Source organism: Pseudorca crassidens, chromosome 16 (genome assembly GCF_039906515.1).
Source record: "Pseudorca crassidens isolate mPseCra1 chromosome 16, mPseCra1.hap1, whole genome shotgun sequence".
NCBI lineage: Eukaryota > Metazoa > Chordata > Mammalia > Artiodactyla > Delphinidae > Pseudorca > Pseudorca crassidens.
Genome location: NC_090311.1, coordinates 81,031,016 through 81,056,670, shown reverse-complemented (window position 1 = coordinate 81,056,670; position 25,655 = coordinate 81,031,016). Strand labels below are relative to the sequence as shown.

The following is a 25,655-nucleotide window of genomic DNA, read 5'->3' as shown; positions in this document are numbered from 1 at the left end:
TTTATTTTTTAAGTCAACGAGGACTTTATTTTACTAGCCAATATCTCAACACAGGTGACTTAAAAATCTCGTAACAAAAAAAAAAAAAAAAAAAATCTCGTAACAGTTCAGGTTTATTTTCTTAGTCTCCATATAGTGTCATAAAACAAGAGTCAGGAAATTTTAGTCTTCCAAATTGTTGCATTTGAACTAGAAATTACAGTCAGCCCTGTACATCCCCAGGTTCCACATCTGCAGATTCAACCAACCGTAGATTGAAAATATTTTTTTTTTAAACTCCAAAAGTTTCAAAAAGCAACACTTGAGTTTGCCATGGACCAGCAACTATTTACATTGTATTAGGAAGTATAAGTAATCTAGACATGACTTAAAGTATATGGGAGGATGTGCGTAGACCATATGCAAACACTACACCATTTTATATGAGTGTCCCTGGCTTTTGGTATCTTGAGGGAGGTCCTGGAAACAACCCCTGCGGATACAGAAGATCAACTGTATTCCTCAAAGATGCCTTATTAAAAACAAACAAAAAAAAAACTTGTTTAAGAAGTTAATCACAAAGCTAAGAATAAGCTTTGCAAAAATAGATATATTTTCCTTTTCCTGAAGTTTTCCAAGTAGCAGACACAATAAGTGAATAATGTGTCAGGATCCATCGCTTCAGGAGCAAGAGAACTCAGCTGAATGCCCCGAGCTGGCCCTGCAGCACGTGTTAGCAAACTTACAAAAGAAGCACCTGGTGGGACTTCCCTGGTGGTCCAGTGGTTAAGACTCTGCACTCCCAATGCAGCGGTCACAGGTTCGATCCCTGATTGGGGAACTAAGATCCCACATGCCACACGTCGAGCCCCCCCGCCCCCCCCCCCCCGCCAACAAAAAGAAGCACCTGGTTTTCAGAATACATAGGAGAAACTCAGGCAGAAAATGGCCCAATCAAATATGAAAATCACACCTCTGTTGGGAAAGGGGAAGATGAGACTTAATAAAAATACACAAATACCTAAAACAAAATTGTTTCTAATATCACTTGATAATATGATCTTTGAAAAGAGCTTGTGACCAAGGTGGAGGTAAGCCAGGCTGGCGTAATATATTTAAAAATATATGGCAAAGCAGAAATCGCTATGGTGAGTGAAAGAAGCCTTACACAAAGAGTACACACTGCAGGATTCCACTTATATGAAGTTCAAGAACTGGCAGAACTTACCATTGGGGTTGGAGGGGGGAGGAACAGTGGTTGCCTAGGACGGAGACTGGCGTGGCAGACTGGGAAGGGGCCTGAGAGAACTTTCTGGGGTGGCAGGTATAACTTAATAGAAGTATGGCTTACATAGGTATATACATTTGTCTAAGCTCATGGAATGATACACTTAAAACGTATACATTTCACTCTACAAACTTTGCCTCAAAACAGAATGTGAGTTTTAAACTCATTTATGGTATGTATGCTGAAGTGCTTAGCAGTGACGTGTACTGATGTGTGTACTTATTTTGAAATGCTTCCAAAAAAAAAAAAAAAAGAGGGACTGATGGGTAGATCGAGGTGGATAGATCCGTATAAGGCAAACACAGTAAAATGCTAACACTGTGGGGCTTCCCTGGTGGCGCAGTGGTTGAGAGTCCGCCTGCCGATGCAGGGGACACGGGGTCGTGTCCCGGTCTGGGAGGATCCCACATGCCGCGGAGCGGCTGGGCCCATGAGCCATGGCCGCTGAGCCTGCGCGTCCAGAGCCTGTGCTCCACAACGGGAGAGGCCACAACAGTGAGAGGCCCAAGTACCACCAAAAAAAAAAAAAAAAAAATGCTAACACTGTGGAATCTAGGCAGTGGGTATATGGGTGTCCACTACACTAAGTAATTCTTTCAACTTACCTGTATGTGTGAAATTTTGCATGATAAAAAGCTGAGGGCAAGTATATGCTAATATGCTGAGATGTCTTGTTTTAGAATCTAAAGGAGAATGCGAATCTTACCCAGCATTTACTACTACTTCCTGCGACATAAAAAGAGCATGTGGACAGCAAATGAACACATGTTCCAGGGAGGCCAGGGTGGTGGACAAGGTGCTCGGCCTACCTAAGCTCTCACTGTCCAAAGCCATGCTTCCTAAGGCTGCCTCAGTTTAAAACTTTGATTATTCAAAATAATTTTAAAGTAAATCACTTCGGTACATCAATTACCAAAAGTTATAAATTCCTAAATAGAAAGTCTTAAAACAAAACAATGTGACCTTGAATCCCAAATATAATACTCTGTGTGGTATTCTCTGGACAAATAACTGAAGCAGATTCAGTGATTTTATACCAAAACATTACGGTCAAAAGGTACAAACTTCCAGTTAATTAGATGAACAAGTCCTGGGGGTGTAATGTACAGCATGATGCCTATAATTAATAATAGCGTAAGGTATATTTGAAAGTTGCCGGGCTTCCCTGGTGGTGCAGTGGTTGAGAATCCGCCTGTCGGTGCAAGGGACACAGGTTCGAGCCCTGGTCCGGGAAGATCCCCCATGCCGCAGAGCAACTGGGCCCATGCACCACAACTACTGAGCCTGCACTCTGAAGCCCTCGAGCCACAACTACTGAGCCTGCGTGCCACAACTACTGAAGCCCGCGCTCCTAGAGCCCGTGCTCTGCAACAAGAGAAGCCACCACAATGAGAAGCCCACGCACTGCAGCAACGAGTAGCTCCCGCTCACCACAACTAGAGAGAGCCGCGCACAGCAACGAAGACCCAACGCAGCCAAAAATAAATAATTAATTAATTAATTTTAAAAAAAAAAAAAGAAAGCTGCTAAGACAGTAGATCTTAAAAAGTTCTCATCACAAGAGAAAGACAAAACTTTGTAACTATGTGTGGCGGTGTTAACTAGACTTCGTTAGCTAGACTTATCGTGATGATCATTTGACAATACATACAAGTATGGAATCATTATGTTGTATGCCCGAAACCAACATAATGTCATACGTCAATTACATCTCAGATCAAAAAAATGTTCACTTTCTATCTCTGATGAGTCCAAAATATTTTCCCCTTTAGGTTTACAGACACATTCTATAACCTTTAGCAAATTACAATGGGGAAAAAATTGAACTGACTACCTTACGTGATAGACAAGTTAATCATCATTCCAAAAATAATGTCCATCACTTCTCTTGAAGTTGCTTTTGTTAATAAAGTTCAGTTTGGGGGTTGAAAAACCCAAACCAGGCTAGGATCTGAGTTTGGTTTTAGGCCTCTGAGTAAGTTCATGGAGACAGTACTACGATCAGGCGAAGGGCTAAGAGACAGTTTGATTTGTATTTGCTGGTCCCCTGCAGAGCCAGGAGTGGCCTTGCATACAAGAGCCCTTCAACAAAAATTAAAACCCTGAGCATTTTCCAAAGCCTAACTCGGGTCCTCCCTTTTCCTTGAATGTTCTCCTGACCATGCCCAGCCACCAGGCCCTCTACCACCCACAGGGTCTTTCCTCTGAAAGAAGCTGTAGTGCCCATCTTACACAGGAATCTTCTAACATACATCACGTGTGGCCATCAGCTAGGCCAGGACACTTACAGTTCATCAACTCCCAGGGCAAGCCACTCTACCAAAATCAGCAGACCTAGGAGGTAAACCGTTCTCTTACATTCTCGTACTTAGGAATCAGCACCATGAGGACGACTGATTCCAGCATCACCCTAAGGCTCCCCTGAGGCCTGAAACACTGAGTTGGTTCATTTGCTGACTGTGCCAGACACTTCCCTGGGCCAGAGCACTGGGACACAGTGACCAGGTCCCTGCCCCCAGGGCCTCACACCCTAAGTAAGGGCACCCTCTGCCAACCTGGAAATCTTAGCACACCAAAGTTTAAAGAGACCTCAAGACTGTGTGGCCCCGAGTCCCCATTTGAAAACTGGCTCCTACTCACTGCCCTGGAAGCAAAGGAAGTTAGACACGGACGCCGCAGCACCCCCGCAAGCCCTCACCCCACCTCCGTCTTCTGCAACAGCAAAGAAACGCTACTTTGCTCTTCCGTGGGATGTTCCAAATGCTTTTTTAAAAATTCTCATCTTTCTCCTTACTTTTACCTTCCTAGAAAGTTCAGTTTTGGGTTGTCTGTTTCTTTGTGTTTGGCCACGCCATGTAGTTTGTGGGCTCTTACTTCCCCGATCAGGGACGGAAGTCGGGGCCCTCGGCAGTGAATTCCCTGGACCGCCAGAGAATTCCCCAGGAAGGTCAGTTTTTAAATTTATTTTATTTATTTTTGGCTGTGTTGGGTCTTCGTTGCTGCGCACGGGCTTTCTCTAGTTGCAGCGAGCGGGGCTACTCTTCGTTGCAGCGCGGTGGCTTCTCTTGTTGCGGAGCACGGGCTCTAGGCACACAGGCTTCAGTAGTTGTGGCACGCGGGCTCAGTAGTTGTGGCTCGCGGGCTCTAGAGCTCAAGCTCAGTAGTTGTGGCGCGCGGGCTTAGTTGCTCCGCGGCATGAGGGATCTTCCCGGACCAGGGCTCGAACCCGTGTCCCCTGCGTTGGCAGGCAGATTCTCAACCACTGCACCACCAGGGAAGCCCAGGAAGGTCTGTTCTGAACAGGTGAAAGCTTGCAGGGATGGATGGAAAAGGAGTGAATGCTGTCACGAGGCTGCTCCCTGGAGGCTGAGCCTGTCTGCGTCCTCCTCCAGGCCCTCCCACGGCAGGAGGTACAGCGGGATAAGTGTTTGTGGACCTAGTGGCAAAGAAAATAGGAAGATGAAAGGCAGTGCCTCCTAAAACCCTCCCGGGGGGCCTGTTCCTCACTCCTTCCACGTATCCTAGGCTGACTCCGCGTCCCCTGTGCGCTTCAGCTCGTCTGGGAAAGAACTGTGAGTTGTGATGCCAGGCTGGGAGGATGGATTTAGAAAGCCCCACATAGCCAGACGCACAGCAACAGCAGCCATCAGACATCACCCAGATTTAACCAGCCTAAAATTAGCAGTCGGAGCAGAGTAGTTACTGCACGGATGGCGTCAGAGCTCTTCTGACGGGCTGACTGCCAGTTTTCAACAAATTGTCCTGCTTTCTCTACCAGGGAAACAATATTTTGGAACAGAGCCAGCCAAGCATTTCCGTGGCTGTTCCCATTCTCGATTCACTATTAATGTCTGATAATTCAGTGACAAGGTGAGCAGAGCCATTGTTTTGCTGCAAGCCCTTATTCTTTGGGTGAGTAAAGTATGGTGGAGGAATCCTTTTAAATATTTAAATGCCTGAAATTTATTTAGGGCTTCACATTCAACTGACTTAAACAAAGATGATGCAAAGCTAGCGAAGTATAAAGGCAAAACGAAAATTGGTTTCCTCTGCTCTTTCTTTTCATCCTGGCGAAGACTCGGGAGCAAAAGAAATGTTCTCTGCAGGATCACAGCAGCGCCCTCTCACTTCCCAGCAAAGACGAGAGAACCCGGCTCAATCATCAGAACTGCTACCTCACCGCAAACTACAAAATTTCTCCCGAATAACAGAGGATCCACTGGCTGACAGAACAGGGCATTTGGAGGCTAGAACAATGGCTCAGTAGCCTGCCCCCCGGCCACCACTTCCCGCCTGCAGGGACAGTAGTGGGATAATTCTGGCATTTTTCTCTGCATGCACTTTCTTTACCACACCCCCCCCCATTTCTTCTATGATTTATTGAGATCAACAGGACCTCACAAAGCATCTAGGCTGCCACAGTGGGCAGAGAGATGGGTTTAAACTCTAAGAACTAAGATTCATAAAGCCATGTGTGTTCTCGCCTTAAATCTTAGTTTTCACATCAGTACAGGGGGATAATCCCATCAGCCTTGCAAGGTTCTCGTTCAGTCTGCAAGAGACCATAAATGAAAGTTCAAGCACAACTGCTGTTTTGAAGTCTACCTTCAGGAATCTCTCGCCCCAGTTCTTTATCCTGTTCCTAAGTCAAAAACATTAGCCTCTCTCTCTCATTCGTCTCATCATTTAAGACTTTTTAAATAGGAAAACAGATCCATTATTCCAAGCAAATGACTTACGATGACCCTCAAATAAACAAAATGGCTGGTAAATTCGGTGATTTTAGTATTATTTAGGCTAATCTCTCAGCCTCAACCGCAGCTCTCATCATAGCATACCTTAATACACACATTTAAACAAGCAGGAGTTAGAATGATATCCCCCTGAATTCATGCAATATAGGAATTAGTAGTAGGTCAGGATATTAGGATAAAAGACTTCTACCTGTAAAATTAAAGCTATGCTTACAGAGCACCTACTATACGTAAGGCGTAAGTAATGTTCCAACATACTCTGCAATCCTCAAATTAAAAGGACTAAATTAACAGAAGGTATACAATATACTACTGATCGGTTTTAAAAAATCATTATTTCCTGTAGAAATTATCACGGATTGAGAGAGAAAAGAGAACGTTGCACAATTCAGAAATCCTCTCTTTCCAGTTATCTTTATTAAGGAGTCCAAACCAGGCTTGTAAGTGAACTGCAGCTTCATCTGATTCCAATAAGGCCAGGCAGTGTGCTTATCAGTTGGGATCAGACTCTGAAACCTGGGAAAGGTGTAAAGCACACCCTCTCACCCCAGGGTGCCCACCCTCCCCAAACCACAGCCCTCAGAACCGGGCAATAAAGGTCCTGATATAACAGATGGAACTCTGCTGTTACCCTCTTCAGAAACTACTTCTCCATTTCTACCAGTTTGATATCAGAGTTCAATTACAGGTCATTTCAAGTGACCCAGAAAAGATATAAAGTGAGGCATAAAAGGTTGTTTCGGTAGATCATTTACAATAGAAATAATGAGAACCTTAAGGCAACACTTACTTAGTTCAACAAAAGCCAAGACACACAGCTCTTTCATGCTTAAACCCTGGGCTTTCAATCCTGCCTTTATCAAACATTTGCTAAGTGCCTATTATGTGGCAGAAACCAGGGCAATACAGGGATTACAGCAGTAATGACCAGAAATGTCCCTGCCCATATGGCACGTATATTCTATTGAGGCGACGCAGAAGACAAACAGAAAAATCAATATACAATATCATGTCAGGCAATGATAAATGCTATAGATTAAAATCGTCCAGCACACGCGGAGGCTGGGTGGCGTGCGGATGCCCTGCCCTCCCATCATCCCTTCCAGCCCACCTGCCCTCCAGAGGCTGGGACACTGGTCTCCCTTGCACGAGGGGTGACCGTGTGCTACCGTTCTAGCCAACATTAATCTGCACTTTCAAAGTTGTTCTTACTCTTTAGAAGTTTCTGGATGAGCAAATGATGAGTTACGTCCTTCTATCCTGATTCTGGGTCTGGTGTCAGCTGTGTGTCGATAGTACAATGCTTCCCAAACAGTTGAGGTCAACCAGAAACATTGCAAGGAGGATGGTATCCTCCATCACACTATCATTCTCCCCGCACCCCCAAAAAATTCAAACCTCAAGCTAAGCAACCCACAACCAACTCTGGAAGAAAACTGGCCAAAGTAAAAACTGTTCTCAGGAAAAAGAATAAATACAGTAAGTAGAGGGTCCACGAAGGGTAGAATCTGTCTTAAGTTTCCCTCACAAGACCCTGCAGGCCCCCTAGAAATTGTTCCCAAACAGCTGTGAACTCTAACCAGAGAGGGTGGGAGAGCAGTGGTCTCGGGACCCGGCCCACACATTTCAAAGGGTAACAAGCAAGCCTTTAAGATGCAAAAGAAAATACTCCAACATTCATTTTTGTTTATTATCAGCCTTCTTAAAATTTATATCATTATGTTTTATAGTGTCCATATCTTAGCATGGTAAAGTTTTACACGTATACGTGTATATATATATATACACACACACTATACTGTACATATACACACATGCACAAACACATATAGACAGACATGTGTATGTGCACATATGGACACTAAACACAGGAAATTCTGTATAGATGCGATGCACACTGGAAAAAGTTTAGAGACCCTACTACAGAGAAATAATTGTTGTTTGGATTAGGGCATTAAACACTCCAAACAACAGCATGTGTCCTGTGTGAAGAATCCAAAGTGTGATTCCTAAAATTTCTTATTAGAAGCTTCACTATGAAGAGGACTGTATCCCCACCCTATTCCTGAACCATGTGAATATCCACTGTTCCACAGGGAACCGAACGATTATCAAAACCCCCCTGAAGACAGTGAAAGCAATCATTATGCAGACTGCACCCGCTACTGTGCCCTAAACATACAGTCTGAGATTTTTTTTTTAACGTCTACACAATAGTTTGTCTCAGCATACATAATTTTGTGTTCACCCAAGACTTCTTACTTTCCACAGTAACCTTTTTTTTTTTTTTTTTTGTGGTACGCGGGCCTCTCACTGCTGTGGCCTCTCCCGTTGCGGAGCACAGGCTCCGGATGCGCAGGCTCAGTGGCCATGGCTCACGGGCCCAGCCACTCTGCAGCATGTGGGATCTTCCCAGACCGGGGCATGAACCCGCATCCCCTGCATCGGCAGGCGGACTCCCAACCACTGCGCCACCAGGGAAGCCTCCAGTAACCATTTTTAACACTAGCTCTTTACCTAGATTTTTTTGTTTTGTTTTGTTTTGTTTTGTTTTACCTCAGAGTAATTGAATACACCACTAAACAGCCTGCTCTGGACTCCTCTGATTTCCTCAACAGCTCAACTAACTGGGAGCTTCTTCTGGCGGATGTAGCAACTACACAACAGTGAAAAATAGGGAGTAATCCAATCGGTGGCACTCAAGACACCCCTTACGGCTGAATGCTTATTTGTGAAATAGGAAAAAAAAGAGTACCAACTAATGAAAACACTGGGAAATTGGGAAAAGGTGGTTCTCGTCCCCAACTATCTGAAAGCAATTCAAAAGAAGACAATACCAAACTGCAAGGTGAGTTTAGGGAAGTGCACGACATTCTGCTTCTTCCCACCATCTTTTTAGTGCCCGAAGCCTCCAGGGGTCACAGTTCACAGTGTGGCCCCCGCTTCTCAGTCACTCAGTCAGTCACTGAACATCTATTTCTTAATCTCCCACCACGTAGAGCACAGTTCAAGTTACTAGGGACACACTGAAAATGAACTCAGGTCTCAGAGTACCGTGGTCGGTAGGACCAGCAAAGATGGCCTGACGTGCTCTTTCGGGATATCTGTGTGGAAGAGGCATTCAGCAATGGGCTAGTTATAAGAAATTAAGAGCATTAGTACTTATCTATAACCAAACCTAGAAGGAAACTTCCGGAGGCACCATTCGTAGTTCAGCCAGTTTAACAATTCTATCAGCAACTTAGGTAAAATATAAAAAACAATTTGATCTAATGTGCAGACAGCATTTGTTCGAGAGGGCAGGCAAAGGTGCTAAGTAATAGTATCAAACTCCCAAAAGCGTCATGGGAAGGACAAGCTAAAATAAAGTTAGACGAAGTCCGATAAATGTTAGGTCTTGCAGTGACATTAGGACAGGACGGGAAGACGTGGCTTCAAGACAGCATGTGATTAGGACCCAGAGGCTTGAGTGAACAGGAAACTCACTAAGTCTGGGTAGGAAAGTGAATGTGAACTTGGACTGTATCAGTGCAGGCAGGACACGCAAGCTGAAGGAAGGGAACCCCTATTCTACTCTGCGCAGGTCAAGATGAGTGGGAAGACTTTGGCTCTGAGCCCCACTTGGACAGGTATTGTCCAGGGAGCAACTGGAACATCTCTACAGAAGGATTAGTTCTGCAGGCCACCAAGCGGGGGGGAATTCAAATAAATAGGTAGAATTAGATTTCGACTCTACAGGTAAAAAAACACCTCCTAGTGGACAAAACATGAGAAAGGTGGAACTCTCCACCCCTTACTAGATCACGTGCAGAGTATATAAAGGGATCCAAGCATCAAGGAAGGGTTGGTTGAGCTGGTCATTGATTTCCAAACCCTGGTTCTTAGCAAAGTTTCCACTGGTCTGTGCAAAAGGAATAGTGTCTGTGTATGGGTGAGTATATATGCACATGGGGGTAATTTTAACCAATGCCCTCTCTGGATGGGAAGAACTTTCCTTAAGTCAGCAGGCATACTCTTCCCTTTTTTTTTTTTTTTTCTTTTCTTTTTGGTGTATCAGTGTGAAATGCATTGATAGTAGACAGTAACCGCTGTTGTAAACCTTCAATACATCTATACCACAACATAGTGACATCTGACAATCCCTAAAATTTGATTTTTGTTTCCGATTTTTAATTTACAGATAGATAAAAACAAAAAGTAAAGGAACGACATAAAGGGACCTTATGGACTTTGTGGTACAGAGAGGCTATGACAACTAGACTCAAATTACTGCATCTCTTCTTCTTTGCTATCACCCAAGTTGGCTATACAATGTTGTACAGGGAGAAAAAAAAAAATCTATCTATAGCTATAGCTATATATCTATATATATATGTGTGTGTGTGTGTGTACATATACACGTATCTCAAGGAATTAGGTTATGCTAAATGTGAAATCTCCCAAGAAACAGAACCTCTACTGTGGGTAACATCCGGCTCCTCTGGACCACTCTTTGGAACCAAAGTTTATGAATCAAGTTCAGAAAGGATCAAAATAATTTACCTCTGAAGTTCTGAAGCATTTAAATTCCCATCACACTGTTACCCTTCTTTTAAAAGGGGTCACAGCTAGATATGATTGCAACAGAAAAGCAGTTTCGGAGTCATTGATTTCCAGGTAAACTAAGTAAGCTATAACTCTCGTGAATGTTCACATACAAAGTTATCATAAACCAAAGAAAGAAAAGACACGATCGTGAAAAAATATAAACTATCCCAATCAGTCATTTTCATTAATCCATACATTTATTTGAAACATTAAAGAAACCTAAAATCTTGGTGCTGAAAGGGATCATGAGAAAACTTTATCCAAACTCATTGGTGCCACAGGCACTAGAGGCAGGAAGCTAGAGGTTCCTGTCTCTCCTGCCTGATGCTCTTTCTATCCCATCACCCTGCAAGGGAACCAAGTACATTAATAGAAGGAGAAAATCTGCAACACGGTTCCCTATATTCTTTAGGCCTGTACTTCATATTTCATGCAAGTTCAAAACAGATTAAAAAAAAAAAAAAAAAACCCTTTGCTTTTCAGCTAACAATAACAGTCTGAATTTTCCTCAAATTCGGCATGTCTTTGAAGGGATTTGTAATCCTAAACCATCACCTTAAGTAGATCATAAGTTCAAAGGCTCACTGCCTTCCTCAATCTCCCAAAAACAAACAAACAAACAAACAAACAAAACACCTTTGCATCTACCAATCATGACTGGGGTTTGGGGGCTGTATCAACATAAACACAGTTCTTTGCAAAGTATGCAGTAAATTCAACCCCTTTTAAACTAGTTTTGATGACCAAACACAGCACTTTCAAACCAGTTTCAATTACCAGACAATTGCCCTTTCAAGGTAGCTCACTATTATTTCCTCACTTTGAAGAAGAGACAGATTTTCAAAATGAATAACCCAATAACCCTTTTGCCTCAGGTAAAGAGATCCCCCAAGGTGCACAGGTGTTTACCAAGCTCAGGTATCAGGGAACCCTTCTAAATACCATTCCAGTCTCAAGAGAAACAAAATAAAACAAAACGTACAAACCCTGTTACACAGCTTTAACTACAATAAGTATCATAATAGTCAAATCCTGATACTGATAATTTCCCTCTTACAGTCCAGAACATTAAAGCTCTTTGAGAACGACTAAGTTTTAAAAACATCAAAAGTATGTGATGGAAAATATACACTTAAATCAACTAGGGAAAATCTGCAGCCCATACTCTAAAGCCAGAAGCTCCACTTCCATTTATCTCTTGTTTTATTTTCCAGACCAAATGCTTACACTGCTTCTTACCCAAGTTCATTTCACCCCATCTATAGGTAGCATATGGGTACTGATAAAAGCTGTTTCTGATTTCATTTCATTCCCAACTTCCCAGATGTTTGCGAGAGAGGTTGTGTTTTTTTTTCCCCCTTCAGCTATTTGCGAATATGCTCTGATTTAGAACCAACAAATTTAACATATCGTATTTTAGGCTGGGCATGACACAATAAATAACAGCTATAATGAATGTCGAGATATTTCACCAGCTTATAAATAAGTTTGCCTACGTTGGCAAGACTTCGACAGGCTGCCATGATCTTCTTTTAGAGAAAAAGTACTGAAAACACATAATTGAGAACCTGATGCTACCAAAATGGCCAACTACAGGCCATTGTACTTTAGCAATGAAACACGCGATATCAATTGGGGAGAATAAAGACGGCCCCAACACAATCCTTGGTATGACTCATGCATGTATACTTCAACGCATCTCAACAGAGGCTTCAGGAAGAATCAATGTTGTGTGTACCGAAAACTCAAGAAAGACTGCACTTTCTCATGAATAATATTCTTTTATACTTCTCTGAATCAAGCAATGAACTACTAAATTAAGCAGAAAACATCCTTAGCAGAAATGTTATATAAATATAATTACAAATCTCACTGCAGCACTTTGAATTACTCAAGTCAAAACAGACATCCTTAAATTTCTGACTAAAAACAGTAACCAAGTTGTCCCTTCAAATCCATCTTTAGGAATGCCAGAAATAATAGGCCACCTTTTGATGTCTGCATAAATATTGGTTTTATAGGGAAGTAATGTATTTCAAGGAAAGCAACAGTTTTGGAGATATTTTTTTTCTCCCATTACTAACTGGAAAACTGGAAAAAATTACAACCTGGATTGCAGACAGGCAACTCAAAAGCGCAGTTTACTAAATGCCTGTCATAAGAAAGCCATCTAGTGTTAACATTTAGAAATGAAAACTGCAGACAAAAGAGGCAAAGAAAAGAAACATCTAAGTGACTATTTTGAACTTACTGAGCAAACCTATGAGAATCCCCAAGATTCTTTGTTTACAAAAAAAAAAAGTCCATCCTTGTTAAAAACCGTGTCTAAATCTAAACAAAATCCCAAGACTGTGCAATTGCAATTTTTACCAAAATCAGGTTTTGGTGACCACCATTCTGTGACCAATGCACTTGGTGTTTCCAATACTCACGCTGGAGTCATCCTGGGCTGAATTAATTTAACCGAAGCAGGTTAATGATGACAAATATCTCCCAGAGGGGTCATGCCAACTTGTTTTCTCTTCCCGAGAAGGATCGGCTCTCGCTGGCAGACGATGAAACGAGACTGATTCTTTGGGTTTGTGGCGCGGTTGAAAATTAATCCGTAGGTGCTCGTGGGGATACTCCCGGGACCTGGCCAAACGAGCTTCCACGAAACGGGGGCCCGAGCAGGACCGCGAGCCGAGGATGGAGCGAGACGCGGAGCCGGAGAAGCCGGGGAGCCGTCGGGCCCCGAGGAAGGGCGCTCGCCGGCCGCTGGGACCTTACAAAGAGGGGCGGGCGCCGCGAGGGCTGGCGCCCCGGGCACACGCCTTACCGGGGAATAAACCCCGCAGCAAGTTCAGCAAGTGACCCCGCCCGGCGCGCTGGGGAACCGCGCCGGGCAACCTTCTTCTCTCGGGTTAGTCACGGAGGAGTCGCTGCGCGCCCGGAGAGTCCTCCTTAGTGCTCGCGTCTACGAGACGGGAATAACCTTTCAGCCGATCGATAAGTTTGAGAACGAGCGGCGGCGGCTCCTCTCCCACCCCGGCTCGGGAGCGCGGGCGCATCTGCCGGCCGGACCCTCGCCCCGCGCCCCGGCCCCCCGTCAAACCCCGAGGCGCCCCCGAGGGCGGCCCCTTCACCTCAGGACAGTCCCCGGACACGACCCAGAGGCTCCCGAGCGGAACCCTCCTCGCCGCGAACGCACCTCGGAGACGCAGTCCGCCGGGACCTGCTACAGCCCGCGAGCGCGCGGCGGCGCGTACCGGGGTCGCCGCCTCGCCGCCCGCCGCTGCCCGGGGCTGCCCATCGGCCCGGACCCTGCCCGCGCCGGGCTCCGGCGGGAGGCGGCCGGGACCCGCCGGCTGCGGCTGGAGCGGTCGGCCTGCGCTCTGGCGGGCGGGCGGGCGGCCGGGCGGCCGGGGCGGGGGCGCGGCGCTGCTCCTCCTCCTCCTCCGTCCTCCTCCCGCTCCGCCGGCTCCTCCCGGACTCCCGCTCTGCAGCGCCGGCTTCCGACACCTCCGCCCGCCCGCCCGGCGGCACCGCCCCCCGCCCGCCCCGCGGCCTCCCATTGGCAGCCGCCTGCCGGCCCCCTCGGCCCCGCCCCGCGATTGGGCGCGGGCGCCGTCCGTCCCGCCGCCCCGCGGGGCTCGGGGCGCAGCCGGTGCGCGGTTCCCAGGCCCCGAGGCGCGCTGGAGCTGGGCGGCCGGGAGGGGCTCGGCTGTCTTCCTGCGGAGGGCGCTGCGCGGGGGCGCAGCCTACCTGAACCCGCAGTCCGGGGCCGCTGTCGCCGTCCTCCTCGGGACTCGTTTTCACCCCTCCCTCTGGCACCGATAAGTTAAAAACCCCGAATCTGTTTCAGGGATGTCGTAATTGGTGTCTTCCTGCGTTCTCAGGCACAGTTGCCGAAAATTCTTACTGAGCAAGACATAATCTTTTTTTAATTCCTACAGTTTGAGAAATGTGATTCTTAACTGGGGAAATAGATGTGTCTTGGGTTCGCACGTTGAGCCAACCAAACCTGGCACGTTGGCCCCGCAGTGACGTGCCATCTGCTCTGCCCTGGCTGCCTCGGCCTTACCGGCGCTCGTCGTGGCTAAAGGTCACTGTACTGAGGAAGTCCTGGACTTCCTTTGGTGCTTGAAGATAACGTTGAAGGCTACGAGACGAACAAGGGGGCTGTTGCGCTTCTTAAGAAACTGAAGGCCTGGAATAATATCAAGAAGGTCTGTGCCTCTGAGCAAATGCGCGCTGGCAAAGGGCAAAGTGAGACACCGCGGGGTGTGCACGGCAGGGGACCCTGCATCATCTATCACGGGGACGATGGCATCGAGGCCTTGAGGAACATCCCTGGCTCCCTAATTCTCCTCTCCCTTTAAAAGGAATGATTCTGCTTAATGTAAGCAAAACTGGACGTTTGGGAACTTGCTCCTGGTGGACAGCGTTTCTGATTTGCTTTCAGCAAAGTCAGATGATCTGTAGGGCACTTGAGTCCTTCAAGAGTAACTACCACCTTCCCATGCACAAGATGCTCAACACAGACCTCGGCAGAACCCTGGAAAACCCCAGAGCACCGCACAAGAAGAGTCATCGCAGCGTCCTGAAGAAGAATCCGCTGAAATACCTGAGAGTCATGTTGAATCTAACTAAACCCACGTGCAAAGACTGTGCAGCTGGGCATCATTCTTCGCCAGGTTGAGAATCACAAACTCCAGGTGGATAGGGCAGCGGTGGCGATAGAAGCCGGATCCGATGGGGAGGGGTTCCAGGCAAGAAGCCTTCTGTAGCAAAGAAAGGAAAGGAAGCCGTTGGCATAAAGAAGCAGAAGAAGCCTTCTGTGGGGGGCTGGGGGAGGAGGCCGCAGCTACCAAGAAACCGGCCACTGGGGAGCCCGCAGAAAAGAAAACCCACCACAGAGGAGAAGAATCCTGCCGCATAAACTTAGATGTGTGTATCCCTTGAAGGTCAAATCATTTTGGACAGCTCACTTTGAATAAAGACCTGATCAAAGAAGCAGTGAGAAACACACACACGCACGCACGCACGCACACACACACGCACACACGCCCTCGAATCTGGCTCCGCGCCGCCCCCCTGCCAGTGTCCCTGCCCGGCCTCCACTCTATGGAGTGGAGAGAATCGCGCCCGCCGGCGCTTGGTCCCCGCGCCTCCCCCCATCCCACCCCAAAGAGCCTGAACGTCGCCACAGCTGCCGGGCGCTGCGCAGGCACCTGCCACAGGACGCCGCAAGATCGCCGCATCGCTGTGTTCACAGGAAGACAGCGGGGAGGGGCAAGCCCTACTGTGTGCCGACCCCCGAGGGCGCCCCGGATCGCCCAGGCGGTCCCCTGACCCCAGGAGCTGTGGTGGGAGGATGCACGGAGCATCGCGCAAGAAGTCAGGTAGTGCCAGCGTGCAGGAATGCTGCGGAGCCTGGAAGGAGGCTGGGAGAGGCGTGCAGTCCTGGCGCCCCCGGCCCAGCCCCTGGGCCCGCCCACCCCGCCTCCAGGCAGCCCTCCACCCAAGGGAGAAATGCTGTTGGATCTTGATCTTGACGAGGAGAAAGAAAATGAACTTTTGTTACCCTCCTTTTCTGCTTTGCTAGGAGATCTCGATCACCCAGGAGGAAGCTTTACCTGAAACTGTTCATGTAAATTGCTTGACACTTGAATTGGGTGCTGAAACATTAAAGGATCTCAGAGGACTTTTTTAAGCTATACAGGAGTTGACTCTGCCTTAAGGGATCAGTAGCAGGAATAGACTCTACCTTACCTTCCAGTCCCACCGTAGGATTTCCTGAGCCAGCTTTACTGTGGGAGAGCTGCTAGGGCTGTGTTTCCTGAGACTGGCTTCAGAGTTTTCAGTTCCTCCTTTTCTGCAAGCAGAATTCTTCCTGGAGAGATAATGTTGTCTGTACCTCCCTATCCCAAAAACATGCCCTAAAACATAACCCTCTTATAAGTTAGAGCTGGTCCCTCCCATGTTATATTTCTTTGTGATCCAAAGCCTATAAATATTGTACAGCCTTTTCTATCTCTGTAAAATAGGGGCATATGATATGGAAATGCGTATAATAAAATGCATCAGAGAGCAACGTTCTGACACGACCAAACTCCTGAGTTCTCCCAGCTGTCACCTCATTAACAGCATTTACCAAGGTTGTCATTTATTCATTCAACAAACATGTATGGAGACCCTGTGGTGATCCAGAGGTGCCAGGTGCTGGGGATATAAACCTGCAGAGGACATGGGCCCTGCTTTTCATCATCGCTCCATCTCACCTGTGCCCATCCCCATATCTGGCAGATGCTCTACGAGAGGTATGGACACAGGAGCAGCCTTGGAGGGACACTTCCTGCAGAAGCCAACAGAGGATAAACGCCCCCCTTCACAGCACTTTGTCACAGTACTTCTCACTCTTCATGTAACTGCACATGTCATTATCTTTTCCACTATTCTGTAAGGGCCATGAAGAAAAGAGCCACTTCCCCCTTAGAGTTTGGACTCCTAAGGCAGTGACGATGTGAGTCCTTGGGTTGTCACCAAGGTGCTGAGGCTGTATTTTTTTAAACGCTTGTAGTTGACGGTAAAGAGTTGTGTGCATTTATGAAAGTCCCTGAGGGTTTCTGGCGCTCCCAGAACCACAGGTCACATGCAGCCCTCCGGAACGTTCTAGGCCTCAGCAAACATGACCAATTCTCTTGGCCGGGCCTGGCCAATTCTGGATGGTGGTGATCCGACCCAGGGCCAGACCTACAAAGTGTCCGCCTTCTGGCAGACTGTGAGATCTTCAAGAGGCCAAGCTGAGGGATGATTTGGGACCTTCTTCACCAAATAACGTATTCTGGAAAAATCCTATTAGATGTAATGCGTGTGTCCTCCCTCGCTGGTCTTCTTTCCTGCAGCCCTCTTGTTTCCTGCTCTTTCAGAGAAGGGAAACTTAGACCGGAGCCTGTGGAATTGCAGCATCTGTTAAGATATCAGTTCATCATTTTGGCCTTAGAATATCTTACAGAAAAAAATTCTTTTTTCTATTAAAGCTATAAACTTCCCTAAAGTTTTAAAGAAGAATATTACTCTGAAGTGTGAAGATGTATTTGCCTAAAAGCCAGGGTGAACGATCCTGCGTTTTATCACCTTCACCTTCCCTCAGGTCAAGACTCTCTTGTTCTCAGGCAGTAATAGAGACACAGATGTAGAGAACGAACAAACGTATGGACACCAAGAGGGGAAAGCGGGGGTGGTGGTGGGATGAATTGGGAGATCGGGATTGACATATATACACTAATATGTATAAAATAGAGAACTAATAAGCACCTGCTGTATAAAAAAATAAATTAAATAAGATTCAGAAAAAAAAAGACTCCCTTGTTCTCTAAACCTCACTTTCTGTCTCTCAAGTCTTTTTTTCCTCCTATGAATTTCATCATGCTCTAAGAGCTCCTAAAGCAACAAACTCAAGGGAGTAATGCTGTTTACACTTCTGAATCATCACATCAACCCCCGCTGAAATAATTCCAACATCAATCTTACCTATCTTCCTCTAAAAGGTGTAAAGTTCAAAGACATACCAGCTGTCTACCCCATTCCAAGATTCTGAGCTTGTCGGCTGACCTTGGCTCGTACTTGTATCTATTTACCTTTGAACGGAGCAGAACGGGAGCTTGATTTCCTAGACACACTCCAGAAAGCTTCTACTCACAGACGACATGCATCTACTGTAATAAACCTGAAGAGCAAGTTAAGTAAGTGCTTAGATTCCCACCCTCGTTTCTTCTTTCCCTTCTCTACTATCAACTCACTTTTTGAAAGTAGTTCTTTTAAGTCAAATGAATATTCATAATCTGCCACAAATATATATTGATCGCGTGCTACATTCAGGGCATTATGTTAGACTCGGAGCATTTGGGAATTTCATGAGAAGGTGCACCAGGACCATCAATGAGTGGTGCCCACAGGGAGAGTAGGAGAGCCAGCTGTCTGCAGGCAAAAAGCTTGGGCCTCGTGGTAAAGGCTTCACCAAGGACATCAGACTGGCCGAGCCAGGAGGAAAGAGCATTCCAAGCAAGAGGAAACACAGTGGGCAAACCCACAGGAGCTGACGGTGTGATGCATGTTTGGGAAGCAGCTGTGCCCTTTAGTCAAGCATGGGCTTATTCACTTATGTAACAAACAGTTATGTGGTGCCTTGTCCATGCCAGGTCCTGTTTTCTTGGAGGAGAAATACTCCCATGTGGAAGAGTACCGGGCACTCCTTCACCTTTTCTCTCAAAATGGAAACAGAAACTTGGTAGGATATGGCCTCGTGAAGCAAACTAAGAAGCGCCAAGTTCTGCTACAATTAAAGGGAAAATGGTGAAGCTCAGAAAGCTGGGTTCCCGGCCCTTGTCAACAATATGACAATATTGATGTGATATGACATATCAATATGCAAATGTTCCTGATAAAAAGAAAGCACGTGTTCCTCTTCAAGTGGAACCCAGTAGAATAATGGCAGAGTTATTAAAGAGTGTGCTAGGGGCTTCCCTGGTGGCGCAGTGGTTGAGAGTCCGCCTGCCGATGCAGGGGACGCGGGTTCGTGCCCCGGTCCGGGAAGATCCCACATGCCGCGGAGTGGCTGGGCCCGTGAGCCATGGCCGCTGAGCCTACGCGTCCGGAGCCTGTGCTCCGCAACAGGAGAGGCCGCAGCGGTGAGAGGCCCGCGTCCCGCAGAAAAAAAAAAAAAAAGAGTGTGCTACATGTCACGTACTATCCACAGGAGCTAAGAAGAAACCCATCTAATAATTTTTTTAAAACCCTCAATTCTGCAAGTATGCTTGGAGGCCTACTGTGTTCTGCCCTGTAGCATACAGAAGAAGATTATTACGTAGAAATAATGAGACCATCCTCAAGGAAGTACGAGAGAGCTGAGCTAGGATTTTTACATAGGAAATAATTTGAAGAACAGTGCAAAGGCAACACATTAAAAATGTCCTGTTGTATAGACATGTGCTGTAGAGATCTGGAAAGGCAATATTGGTTGGAGTGATCAAAGATCAGTGACCAACATGCTTCCTATATGTTGGTCTTTGCTCTAATGTTCCCAATCCAATGTATCTCCAAGAATCATCCGAGACAGATGGATTATTCCTTTTCTGATGATCCAAACTTTTGGCCATACCTATTCATATTTCTACCCCTTACCTTCTCCAGTCCAGACCCACAGCTAAATGACTTGTGCAAACTTAACCACCCTTAAAATTGTCTTCTGTCCTCTCGCTTCATCTCACTTCCAAAAAAAAGGCCTAGACTGTATGTAATTGAAAAGCATCTACCTCCTCTGCCCTTGCTTTTGTAGCCCAAAGAGTGGGCTTTTAGGAGCTCACACATTTTGATGTCAGACCCTGGCTCTGAACTGGTTTGCATGCTTCTTAGATACAGGACTATAGACAAGTTATATGTCCAAGTTCCATTTTCCTCATCTGAAAAACGGGGACAATCATACCTCAGAGGGCTGTGGTGATGATTCCAGATGATTTAGGTTGGGGTACGAAGTGTGTGGCACAGAGCCTGGCATAGCATGAGTGCCAAAAACACAGTGGGCCACCAACGTTTACCATTTCCTCTTACCATTCAAGGTAGGCACTGGTATTTTATTTCAAGTCCCTCACACCAAACCTAGCACAGGGTAGGGGCTTGATAAATACCTGATGAATGAGTAAAAGAGCGGGTGGATGGATTACGCTAAGAGATAAAGTCCTGTACTTGTTTTTCAATTTTCTGCCATAGGAGACTTAAAGTTTATATCTTTTTTAAAAATATAAATTTATTTGTTCATATTTATTTTTGGCTGTGTTGGGTCTTCATTGCTGTGCGAGCTTTCTCTAGTTGCGGCGAGCGGGGGCTACTCTTCATTGCAGTGCATGGGCTTCTCATTGCGGTGGCTTCTCTTGTTGCGGAGCACGGGCTCTAGGCACGCGGGCTCAGTAGTTGTGGCTCGCGGGCTCTAGAGTACAGGCTCAGTAGTTGTGGCACACGGACTTAGTTGCTCCGCGGGATCTTCCTGGACCAGGGCTCGAACCCGTGTCCCCTGCATTGGCAGGCAGATTCTTAACCACTGCGCCACCAGGGAAGCCCCCTAAAGTTTATATCTTAATCCTCCAAATTTTATTCCTACTTGGGACTTACAGTATTCTTTAAACAGTGTTTTTGGTTCTACTTTTAAGAAATAACAAAGTAATAATAATAATGATGAGAACTTAGAAGTTGAATGGCTCTAAGAACAGATGCTATTCTACACCACTAGATGGCATCTACCAATAATAACACCAAAAACACCACGCATACTCTGATAGGAAATAATTCTAAAGAAATGAATACAGAAAAAGCATATATACACACACATATATGCATATATATTTACCCTTGACATATGGTTTCTTTTCCATATTGGTTATGAATTTAGAGCTGCCAACAGTTTGGCACACCCTTGCTTTCTTGTCTCCTATAACATTTTTAGTTGTTAAACTCTAAGCACCCTCAATGTGCAAGACATTTCGTAGTACCTGGTGATGACTCTCCAAATCTTTCTATTGTGTTGATGCGACAACTTACCCCTGGTTTAAAGAAAAAGTTAGAAAAAGCTGAAAGCCTAGGGAGAAGATAAAAAGGCAGACGGACCCTTCTGCCACACTTAATCATCCCTTTATTCATTCAACAGCTGGGGGCCGGGCTCCAGAGCTGTACCAGGGTTATAGTGGTAAATAAGACTCACTTCTGAGGAGGTGCTTGCTCTCCCATAAAGGAAAACTGTCAGAATATTAAGAGACAGATGTTTACAAGACGACATTTAAATCATATAAGAGGACAGGTGTTTCTTAGAAACTGTTAGGAGTTACAAGGGAGAAATAGAGGTGGATTCCAAATGTCTGATCAAGACCAGAGAGTTTCTGCTTTCCAGTTCCTAGGGGGATTAGCAAGGCTGTGCTTCCTCGTTCTGACATTTGGTTGTCTGTGGCATTTAGGCCGAGAATAGTTGCACTTGAGCATTCTTGGGGGAGACCTAAGCTAAGAGAGAATAAAGGGAGAGAGACAGGAACGTAAAGGAACAATGGGCGAGGAGACAACGAGAGGGAAATATGAGAAGAGCGGCCAAGAATAAACCATGTAAATTCTTTCCACAAATTCAGAACATTCAGTTTTTGATACGGAGAGAATAAGCCCACATGTTAAGATTGAAAAGTAAGGCAAAAAGGATGATAAAACGAAATCAAAACACCATAGTATCCCTAAATCCGGTGTTTCCAGAAGTTGTAAATGCAGGTGCAGAGGTTGCAAAAATGACTACCGAGAAATTTTACTTCTCTCTGGAAAGGCAGAGATGTGATGGAGCAGAGAGCCTGTAGCAACGCCATTTTCATTTGCCTTCAAAAAACCTCCATCAGTATTTTGCAATACTGACTACATCTCCACACACCTAAAGCCAAATCTACCGGTTTCCCCAAAGGCTGGCTCCTCTTGTCAACCTTGACCTCTGTGACCACAGTGCTGTCACTCTGCTAAACAGCGGACACAGCAGGGTGTCTCTTTCTCTGCCCTCCGTGATGCAACATGGAAGTGCTCTGGTTTCCCCAAATGTCGCTCACACCAGTCTCCTTTGTCACCCCCTCCCCCAGTGTAACCCCCTCCCCCAGATGCTTTTCTCCCCAAGTATAGACAACTCTGCTAAATGAGCTCTTTGTTTTCTGCCCCTCAACTTCCAAATCACTGGATATACAGTACTTTACGTGTACAGGTTCCGGCTCAAAGTCCTTCCTGAGCTACCTGGGGCCTACTGGATACTGTCCAAATTCCCCTCCCCTTCCTAACATTCAGACCTTCCACAATCTGGCCCCCACACAAGCTTCCTGGACCTCTTGGTAATGTTTTCTCACCCACTTCCCTTTGCCCCACGTGCTACCTTCTCCTGGAACCCCTGCTCCCTCTCTGCCCACACCCTCTGAAGTTCCTGTTCTCCTCTACCACTTCACACTTGGTGCTCCATGGGGTTACCGCCTACGCTTCCTCTTTCCCTAGGAAATCCCATCCGTCCGGTGTCTACAGTCACCATCTTCACACTCTTCACCCTGAACCTCAGGGCTGAGTCTACCTCTACCTATATGCCTCAAAGGTAGCTGCAACTCAATATGCCGCAAACAAAATATACCCCCAAATTTGACCATCCTATGAGCTCCCCAATCCCTTCTTTTCCTGTGATCTCTATTTCAGTAATGCCATCTCTACCCATGTATTTCTCATGTCAGAAACCTGGGGCTTCTCCAGAACTCCTCCTCTCTCGTCCACTCATCTAGTCAATGACCCGGCCTTCAACTCCCCCCGCCCCAGGTCTCTCCTGCATATATGTGCCTCTCCTGTCCTAACGCACCATCATATCTTGCCAGGACAATAGCAACAACCTCGTAAGCCATCTGTATTCCTGTCTCCCGTCTGGTTATCTCCCATCCATCTGCCCCACAGCAGTCTTTCACCCACATGAGTCAAATCACTCCCCTCCCTGCTTCATACACACTGCTGAATTTCACATAGATAACCAACAAGGACCTACTGTAGAGCCCAGGGAACTCTGCTCAACATTCTGTAATGACCTACATGGGAAAAGAATTTGATAAAGAACAGATACATGTATATGTATAACTGAATCACTTTGCTGTACACCTGAAACTAACACAACATTGTTCACCAACTATGCCCCAGTATAAAATAAAAATTAAAAAAAATAACTTCAGAGTCTTCCTTTTGCCCTCCAGATAAAACCTTAACTCCTCTCAAGTAAAAAAATTTAAAAGACAATAGACATATATATGTAAAACTCAATCACTTTGCTGTATAGCTGAAACTAACACAACGTTGTTCATCAACTATATTCCAATCCATTTTTTTAAATTTAAAAAATAAAATAAAACCTTAACTCCTTGGCCTGGCCCCCTGCCCTCTGCAACCTCCCACCTTGCTCTCTACCAAGCACCTTTCAGTTCATTCTGCTTCTCACAACTGACCTCGGAGCCCCCAGCCGACTTTTCTCTCTGCCACCAGCTCCCCTCTCTCCCCGCCTTTGTCTGGCTAAATCCTATCCATCCTTAGGGTCTCAAAAAGCACTGCCTCGGGGGGACCCTCCTCGACCCTGCTGTCTTCTCGTGGCATCCCGAGCTGGCTCATCACAAACCTGCCCTGCATCCTTGTGTGTGTGGCCCTTGTCTTCCCCACTAGAATGGAAACTCTGTGACTGCAGGAAGTTTCTAGGGCCTCGATCACCTCCTCTAGGAAATACTCTGTCACAGCCTGATCTACATCTGAATTCCCAGGCGCTGTTGCCAAAGATCCCAACCTGAACCCCAGACAGTCCTCTGCTGGTGCATCTGGGGAAAATGGGCCCAGGGGTGATTTGTCGCCTCGCCAGGGGTTCGAACGTGCCTACTGGGAACCAATTCATCCAAGGGAAAAGGACGTATTTGGCCACTTACAGAATCTCAGAGTTGAAGGGGAGGTGTGATTCTTAGGGCAAAATGATGTCTATCACTCATATCAATTTATCTTGGAACCAGCCTCCATATACCCATAGCCACATTCTAGGGAAGAATAGGGTTACACTTTAAAATTATCATTTGAAATCCAGCATGGCACTAGGGCACAAGCAAGTTGCATTTGTCTTCTTCTATTACAGTGTGAGCCTACACAGTGAGCTTGTGCCTAGATTCAGCCCTGACCTCCCAAACAGCACTGGCACATCTGAAGCAACGCCCTGCAGAAGCAGCAGCAGGGTGTCAGGGACTGGGGCCAGGAGGGAGAGGACAAAAAAAGCCCACGGAGGTGGCGGTGTCTGGCTGTGTGGCTTTACCCAGTAAAGGAAGCTGCAGCTCTTACCAGCTGCAGTGACCCAGAAGCCACAATACACCTGGTAGAAGATACAGGAAAGAATCAGTCATGTGTACTTGAGACTCAGCCCTGAAGATGCCCAGCAACCTGTGAGCCAGCCCATGATTTTGTACAGAGGTGGTGTTCTGTATTAGCAGAAAGGCCAATGAAAGACCAATGATTACACTGAATATGGTCCCTTCCATACCTGAACCCAGACTAGGGAATCTTCGGTCACGTCCAAACTGAGCGTATGTGTCCCTGGGTTTTATAGATATTATCTTGAACTCCTTGTTATTATTGTAATAGGGACAATCTATGTCTTGTCTCTCTAACCGCATTTGATTAGAGATGGAGATAAATCTGTCTTGTAACTTGGCCACTGTTCAAGGAGCTTTGAGGCATGCTATGGGTGTATGGTATTATTTCGAGAATATAATACAGAGGGAGGCAGGACTCATAGGTTTTTGCCCCTCTAAGGGTGTAAAACCTGGAAACTGTACAGGCCTACCTTGGTGGCACTGTGGCTTCCATTCCAGACCATGGCAATAAACCAAATAACCCGATAAAGCAAGTCACATGACCTTTTTTGTTTCCCAGTTACCTTATATAAAAATCACGTTTACACTCTACGGTACTCTATTATAAAGTGTGCAGTAGCATTGTGTCTAAAAAAACAAGGTACAGACCTTAATTAAAAAATACTTTGCTGCTAAAAAATGCTAACCATCATCTGAGCCTTCAGCAAATCATAGTAGCAACATCAAAGATCACAGGTCACGATAACAAGTAGAATAATAATGAAAACGTTTGAAATAGTGCAATAATTACCAAAATGTGACACAGAACCACAAAGTGAGCAAATGCTGTTGGAAAAATGGTGCTGATAGAATTGCTAGATGCAGAGCTGCCACAAACCTTCAGTTTGTCAAAACGCAATATTTGAGATGTACAATAAAGCGAAGCGTGATAAAACAAGGTATGTCTGAAAATGGGCTTCTGTCTCTTAAGTACATAGGGCCAGAATGCCAATTTTTTCAGTAACTTCTTATGTTTTAAACATGGTCGTTTCTTCATTATATCTTTTCTCTCCATTATCTACCCGGCTGTTTCCCATAGGAAATTAGAGGAGAAGGGTGTCAAGAGTGAGTGTAGAAGGTATATGTGGGCGAATA

General features: G+C 46.0%; 1 protein-coding gene and 1 pseudogene across 4 annotated transcripts in view; one reads left to right on the top strand and one right to left on the bottom strand.

Moving 5' to 3' along the window:
* SIPA1L2 (signal induced proliferation associated 1 like 2) overlaps positions 1–13,959 on the bottom strand; it is a 219,921-nt gene extending 205,962 nt beyond the window's left edge. For 2 of the 4 annotated variants that reach the window (XM_067711089.1, XM_067711092.1), the window contains exon 1: positions 13,041–13,725. The gene's annotated coding sequence lies outside the window, so the exon portion shown is untranslated. Of the gene's footprint in view, positions 1–13,040; positions 13,726–13,798 lie in introns of those variants that run through there. The other 2 variants (XM_067711090.1, XM_067711091.1) reach the window with 2 other exon arrangements.
* Positions 13,960–14,637: 678 nt separating this feature from the next.
* On the top strand, positions 14,638–17,847 carry LOC137208486 (large ribosomal subunit protein uL4 pseudogene; annotated as a pseudogene).
* The last annotated feature ends 7,808 nt before the right edge of the window (positions 17,848–25,655 follow it).